The 8,351-nt window shown below is 41.1% G+C and overlaps 1 non-coding gene across 1 annotated transcript; it reads left to right on the top strand.

The window, feature by feature from the left end:
* Positions 1 to 1,427: 1,427 nt before the first annotated feature.
* LOC142178637 (small nucleolar RNA R71) lies at positions 1,428 to 1,534 on the top strand. The gene has a single exon (XR_012706908.1). It is a non-coding gene; the product is annotated as a small nucleolar RNA R71 (small nucleolar RNA).
* Positions 1,535 to 8,351: the final 6,817 nt, after the last annotated feature.

The raw sequence follows: 8,351 nt of genomic DNA, 5'->3' as shown, positions 1-8,351 counted from the left end.
AATACAAACTTATCTACCCGAACTAAAACATCTTCCATAATCCCCACAGGTATCAGAGTCGTTTATTCTGCCAGCTACAACGATATTGGAACTAACCTTATCTCTCCAATCTCCTTCTCCAGTTTTCTGTAAATAGATAGAGGCATTAAGTTAATTGAGGTACCAGAATCACATAAAGATTTATCAAATTTAATAGAGCCTAAAGAGTAAGGTATAGTAAAACTCCCTGGATCTCCCCACTTTTGTGGGAGTTTGTTTTGCAATATCGCATTGCAATGCTCTGTGAGCTTGACCACTGAGGTCTCTTCTATTTTTCTCTTTTTTGTCAAGATCTCCTTCAAGAATTTGGTATAAGTTGGCATTTGGGAGAGAACTTTTGTGAATGGCAAATTTATACAAACTTGTTTCAGCATATCTAGAAATCTCTCAAATTACTTGTCCAGCTTTTCTCTATATAGATTTTTAGGAAAAGGTAGAGTAGGCATATGCTCGCTCTGATTAGATTTATCCTTTCTCAGAGTTTCCTCCTTCTTCTTTTTCTTAGTTTCCTTCTTACCTTTCTTCTTCTTATCAACCTCACTTTTCAGTTGCTCCCCACTTTCTTTTTCAAGTTCCACGTCTTTTTGGACTGGGGTGGGATCATTCAATACTTGTCCACTTCTCAGAGTTACAGCATTTACAATTTTTTTGGTATTTCTCTCAGTATCAGCGGGGAGAGTTCCAAGAATCCTCTCAGACAAAAGAGTGGCTAGCTGCCTAACCTGTCTTTACAAGTTTCTAAAATTAGTACCTATTTCTTTGATAGTTGCTCCATGTTCCCGTATAGATGTGCTATGAGGTTCTAGCCTCTCATCAGTTTTCTAAATGAAGGCCTTCATGAGATCTTTTATACCAGATTGAATGTGCTGTTGAGGTTGAAATTGTTGCCTCTACTGATTTTGAAATGCTGGAGCTCTTGGTCCCTGGTGTCTAGAGTTATTTTGTTGCCATGCATTCGCGTACCCCCAAGTGAACTCCATGAAAAACCGGGGTGCCTCTGACCCATCACATTATAATTTCCCACAGCATTTACTTCCTCAGTTGAGGCTTGACACTCATGAGTAGGGTATCCTCTTCCACATATATCACAAGTTGCATAAGGCTCACTCTGTATCGAGGCTAAGGTCAGGTTTAGTATCTCTTTGGCCATAGCATCAAGTTGTACCTGTACAGATGTGTTAGCATCAACCTGATGAACACCAGTTGATCTTCTTCTTTCAGCACTCTCAGAGGGCCACTGATTTGCATCTTCAGATAACTCATCAAGAATGGTGACTATCGCCTCTAGAGTCTTCTTCATCAACGAACCTCCAGCTGCATTGCTCAATGTTCTACGTGAGGCTGGTGTCAATCCATCCCAAAAGTCTTGGAGTTGCATCCAGAGTTCAATTCTGCTATGTTGACACTTTCTAACAATCTCCTTAAACCTCTTCCAAGCTTCAAAAATGGTTTCATTCTCTTTCTGGCAGAAGTTATGGATTTCTCTTCTAAACTTGCCCGTCTTAGCTAAAGAAAAATATTTATCAAGAAAATTTTTGGTCATCTCATCCCATGTTCGAATTGATCCATTAGGTAAGCTTCAAAGACACTGCTTTGCATCATCGTTGAGTATGAAGGGGAAAGCCCTAAAGTAAACTACATCTTGTGACGCACCATTGTATTGAAAGGTGTTCATAATCTCCTCGAAGTCCATTAGATGTGTATTTGGATCTTCGTTTGACTTCCCTATGAAGGCACAGCCATTCTGAAGGGTTTGAAGCAACCATTGCTTTAACTGGAAATTATTTGTTGCAATTGAATATGGTCTCACACTTGATAATCCTTGATTGTAGACCAGTCTAGCATAATTGCCAAGTGGTCTCCCAAGCATGGGAGCTATATTTCTGAACTATCTGCACCCAAAGGTTGATTTTGAGAAATTCCACAACCCTTCTCTTCTTTGTAGATAATCTGTGCATCTCTAAAAGCTACTTCCTCAGCATACCGTACAACTTTCTCTTCTTTCGGCTGCTTCTCTCACAGCCAAATCCGTATTGTCTTCATCGTTTCCATCCATATCTTTGGTTGAGGATTGCCCAACCTTTTCTGATGTCTTGGTGAGACTTCTTTACTTATTTTGATGTTGTAGTTGTTTTTTAATTTCTGGCTCATATGGTAGCACTTCCGTCATAGAAGTTTGAGTCATGCACCAATCTAACATGTAACCTGCGCACACTCAAAGAACATCAAACGTAAAAAGAAAAAACTAAAATAAAAATAAAAGAATAATTACTAAATTAGCACTACAAACTATTTCAAACACTATTGATTGCCAATCCCCGACAATGGCACCAAAATTTGACGAGCGCAAAACACACACTTAAATATGCTCACTAGTCAAATATAGTATAATATAATATAGTATCCATGGGGATTGGAGTTAAACAGTATTATCGTAGTTTGTAGCTAGATTTCTATCCAAGATGATCAACAATTTAGATTTATGTGATTAATACTAAAATTAACTAAAAATCTAGAGCTAATTGACTAATGACAATCGAAGCAAGGACTGAGCAAAGGAAGATATCAAATGGGAGAAAATAGCATTTTGATAGGACAGGTGCAAGATAATTGTCTGGGACTTAACTCTAGATAATTCACTTCTAATGTTCAAGTGAGTCTCTCGAATTCACTTAATTATCAGTACAATTGTTTAGTAGAAACTCATCTCTCGATTAAGTCTCAACCTCTCAATATGAACCAATTTAAGCTCGGTGAAGATATGCAAGAATGTATAATGGATTGGTCTTTAGGAGAACTTCTCTCGATTATCCTCCTAACTAGGTTTAATCAATGATTCAACTAGCCTCTTTCGATTACTAAAAAGAATTAATGAACTCAACCAACACTATAATGCACAGATATCACAAGTTATTCCTCTCTCGATTACATGAACAAGTAAATATAGATGCAATGATTAAATCATCCAAAACGATTCAATACATAAAACTAGAGCTATAATCCAAAAACAAATATCAATACACCAAATCCATCAAACCTTAATGAGAATTACTCCATAATCATGGAGAAATTCATCACAAATATAATTAAAGTATAGGAAAACATAAAGTCGATCCAAACTCGGGGCTTGAGTAAGGATTCAATGATGAACTACTTGTGCTTTTGCTTCTCCAAATCCTCCTTAGCCTCCTTAGGTCGAATATGTGTCAAAAGTTCAGAAAATGACATTTTTCCATGTATTTATACCATGTAGGGTCGAGCCCAAATGAAATCACCTTTTCTTACGCGGAATATGATAATTACTCTATAACATTTGCACAGGCATGCCGCATGGGGAGACACGTCATGCGGGGCATAAGTGTGGTAATCCAGAGAGTTGAAATATGTCAGGTAGTAGAAAACTACACATGCGCAGCGCCCCATGCGTCGCCCCTCACGCAGCGACTGTGTGGATTTCTCACAGTACAGATTCTTTCATGCATTTTGACATCCAGATGTGATTTTCGACCCACGAACGCGATCCCGACTTATTCCCTTGAGCGTTTACTCAAACTTCAAAGCTCAAAATAGCTCGAATTCATTCTGTAACATCTACATGGCTTAGAATCACCCCTACAAGGCATAAAACACATAATTAATTCAAAACACTAGCGATTAAAGCTCAAAACGAATAAAGTGCAGTAAATTGGAGTGTAATAAGCAACTAAAACACGAGATTATAGCCTACCATCAAGTATCAGCACTAAAATCCCTCACAAAGGCCAACTACACCAAACACCCCTCAACCATCCGTTGATCCTTCAAATATGAAATCACTCTACTAGAAATGTGACCAATAGAACCTCTGCACTCCAACTTAGGCAACCCCAACATCGCCAACATCACAGTCTTGGTTTAACAATCAAGAATAGCATGGAATCTAGTCTCATAACCCCCAACTATAACAACAGACAATCGATATACACGATCCACCACAATAGAATTACCCACCGGTGTAGATACATGAACAGGTATATCTAAAGAGTCACGAGGCATATCCAATTAACGAACAAAATAGGATGACATGTAAGAGTAAGTGGAACCAGGTTCAAATAACACTGAAGCATCCCTGCGGACATTGATACAATATATGTGATCATGGCATGAGAAGAAACTGCCTCTGGCCTGGCGGGAAATGCATAGCAATAGGCTTGACCACTGCTTGACCAGCCTCCCCCTCTAGGGCGGCCTCGAACTGACTAAGCCCCACCCCTGGCTGGTTGTGCGGGTGGTGTAGCTACAGGTGCAGAAATCATAGGCTGCAAGCTCTACTATGGGACTCTACTAAAAGTTTGGGACAATCCCTCTTGAGATGACTCCAATCCCCAAACTCAAAGCAACCCTTCCTATGAGGCTGCTGACCCTGATAACCAGGATAACTGCCTATGGAACCCTGAGCAGATGGACAATGGTAAGAACTGTGTGTCGGCAGTGTACTAAATGATGACTGAACTAGGTGAGTACTATATGAACTGTGGCTAACGAATGAACCACGAGATATCTGTCGAGCTGTCAGATCGGGCCTAATAGTACAACCTCTATTGTGATAAGACTCGACTTTAGGCAAAACCACTAAAAACACCTGAACCACAGGGCCTCTTGCCCTATCGCTCCTCTATCTCAAGCCTGCGAACATGTCAAGTGCCTAGCAATCTCAACCACCTGGTTAAACCTAGCATCTGTCTCGGCCTCTCGAGCCAAACTATAACGTAAACCATAGTTGAGGCCATCAATGAACCTCCTTATCTTCTCCCACTTAGTGAAAACCAACCATACTGCATGACATGCCAAATTTGCAAATCTCATCTTGTACTGAGTCAAAGTAATACCCTCCTGTCATAGCTACTCAAACACCTGATGTAACTCCTCCCTGCGAGTCTGTGGAACAAACTTCTCTAAGAACAGAACTGAGAATTGATGCCATGTAAGTGGTGGTGCGCTAGCTGGCCTGCCTGACTCATAGTTCAGCCACCATCTGTAGGTTGCCCCTATTAGTTGAAAAGTAGTAAAGGGAACTCCATTGGTGTCCACAATACCGGTGTTGCAAAGAATTAGATGACACTGATCCAGAAAACTCTTAGAATCCTCTAACTCTACTCCGCTGAACTCAGGAGGATCAAGCCTCTTAAATCGTTCCAACCTCTTCTGCTCCTAATCGCATAATGGTGGACCAACCTCGGCCCGCGCAGAAATAACTGGCTAAACTGGTAACACCCATGGTGTCTGATAACCCTGAGCTAGCTTCTTTAGTGTATGGGCGGCAGGATTCTGGGATCCTCCCCCAACCTATGAGGTAGCTGGTGAAACTGGTACCATACACGCCTGAGTCGAGCTCGTGCACATGCTCAAGATCTAGGCCAAGGCCTCCTAAAGACAAGGTATAACAATGGGTACCACCGATGTCTGAGTTGGTCCCACTAGCTAAACAGTATCCGTAACCTGCTCCTCCATAGGAGAGACTGGTAACTCCACAGGTGCTGCTCTAGTAGTAGTGTGACCCCACTTCGGCCTCTACCGAGGCGCTGGCCTCTAGAGGCCTTGGATAGAGGTGATGTGCATGCCCTCCCCCCCTCCCCCCCTGATCCGGTTGAACGTGTCCTTACTATCTGTGAGACAATAGTAGAGTAAAGGTTAAAACTTCAGAATTAATAAATCTTCATGAAAAGAATGCAAGAAAGCGAAGTTTTTTTCTAACAGTTCGGTAGCCTCTCAAAGATAAGTACAGACGTCTCCACACCGATCTGCAAGACTCTACTAAACTTGCTCATGACCCGTAGAACCTATGAACCTAAGGTTCTGATACTAACTTGTCACGGCCCAAAACCACTAACCGGTCGTGATGGCGCCTAACGCACTTGCTAGGCAAGCCGAACATAACAATAACAAATCATGATAACTGAAATGACAAAAAAAACACAAGTCTAAAGCCACAAACACAACGTAAGCATAATAAATCCCCCATAACTAGTATATACAGAGCCATGAGCTCTAATACAGAAATACAAGTCTAAAATACCAAATAATAATGTTGTCTGAACGAAAGACAACAATACAAAATAAAAAAAGATGCCAAGACTACGGTCGAGATGCAGCTCTACCTCTTCTCTCCAAGATAACTCAGCAAAAGCTCTCAGTTACTGGCGGCTTGGTCCAACATCTAGATCTGCACAATTAAGTGTAGAGTATAGTATGAATAAAACCGACCCCATGTACTCAGCAAGTATCATAACTAACCTCGGCGAGGTAATAGAAGCATGAATTATAAATGATACTCACTAATCACCTGTACAGTTCATAAATCTAACAAGTACATAACAAAATTATGATCACGTTATGAATCATAGATAAAACCAGCTTGGTGCACATGAAGACTTAACGTATTCTGCTAAGCCAACAATCCAGCATATAAAGAAGATAAGCAAATAAATTAGGCAACAACCAAGGAAAATTGCAAATAAAGGTGAAATGCAACAACCAAATCCAACACTGCCATCGTTTCCTCACAATTTCAATAACCGAACCAAACCACCGATCAGCTTCTCAAACCGCGTGTACACCATCAAGAAGAAACATGAGAGGGTGATCCAGGGAGGATGGATCAGTATCCACATGTTGCACGGTGCAGTCATGTGCCAATAATCATAATCCACCTGGTGTGGTCACAGGCTCAATTCCACAATCCGCCCTGCGTGGTCACATGCTCAATATCATAATCCACCCGGCGTGGTCATAGGCTCAACATCATAATCCACCTGGCGTGGTCACGGGCTCAATATCACAATCCGCCAGGTGTGGTCACAGGCTCAATATCACAATCCGCCCGGCGTGGCCACAAGCTCAATATCAACAATACGCCCGGCATGGTCACATGCTACCAGTCCAAACCATATCACACAAAAAGCAAATATACAAGAATACACGTATATGATCAATAAATATAAAAATTCATACTCCTAGACTGGTATAAGTGAAATGCTAAGGTATATGCATGTGCAAAGTGTGCTATCTAGCTCAAATTAGGCAATTGCATCAAGAAAGTAGCAATTATCAGCTTCAATTAGGAGATTAACCTCTATATAACCCCAAACATGGCTCAAATAGCTCACAACAAGGTAACAAATATAAGAACCATCACAGCATGAAGCTTAACAACCATCCAAGGCATATGATAGCCTAAACACTACTCTGAGCATGAATAATACCCCGGTGCATGCACATGGGATCAACCCCACAGATGTGCGCCACCCACAGCACGTTGCTATCACAAATAACTCAGCCAACCAGTGCCTCAACCAACTTTAGGTAGGATACTTACCTTAAGCAAGACAAATTAGTACTCTAGGAAGCCCTTCCCACGTGAATCAACCTCCGGACGACTCGCAACTAGCAAAAATAACTTAATATCATCAATAAAAGATATAGGAAATTATTCCAAATGATAAAGCTAAGATCTTGAATCAATTTTACAAAGTCAACCCAAAATTTCAACCCCGGGCCCGCACCCCGAAACCCAATCAAATTCATAAATTTCGAACACCAATTTCGATACGAGACCAAATATATGTGTTTCATCCAAATCCGACCTCAAATCAACCCTGAAATCATCAATTTATACTTTAAAAAAGTTTTTACTAAAATTCTCAATTTACTCCCTTAGATTCAATAATTAAATACTAATTCAAGGTTGGAATCATGAAAAATAAATAAATCCGAGTCAAAAACACTTACCCCAATCCAAATCGTGAAAATTCCCTCCAAGATCGCCCAAATTCTAGCTCTATAGCTCAAAATATGATAAAATAACCGAAACCTTTGAAATAGAGTACTTAAATATTCTGCCCGGGCATATACATCGCGATCGCGGGACCAACATTGCAATCACAAAGAATGAAAACTCACTGTCTGATAAATTCCCTCTGCGAACGCGAAGTCCTTCACATGAACGCGACCCTTCTCTAGATTGGCTTACGCGAACGCGGCCACCTATGCGAGATCGCGTAGACAAAAACTCCAACCCAGCCATACGCCTTCGCGAAATCGGTACTTGAGCAAGAACACGAATCAACACCTCCCAGAGCTTCGCGAACGCGACACATCTCATGCGACCACGAATTGTAAAACCTTCCTACCCTAAACTCTACTCCGCGATTGCGAGCCTCCAACCGCGATCGCGATGAACAACCCTTGTACCAGAAATCAGCAGATCCAAAAAAAGGAGTAATGGTTCGAACCCATCTGAAACACACCCGAGGTCCTCAAAATCCCTTCCATTC

Source organism: Nicotiana tabacum, chromosome 24 (genome assembly GCF_000715075.1).
Source record: "Nicotiana tabacum cultivar K326 chromosome 24, ASM71507v2, whole genome shotgun sequence".
In the NCBI taxonomy this organism is placed as follows: domain Eukaryota; kingdom Viridiplantae; phylum Streptophyta; class Magnoliopsida; order Solanales; family Solanaceae; genus Nicotiana; species Nicotiana tabacum.
Note: the sequence above shows the minus strand (reverse complement) of the source record. Positions and strands in the feature narration are given on the sequence as shown.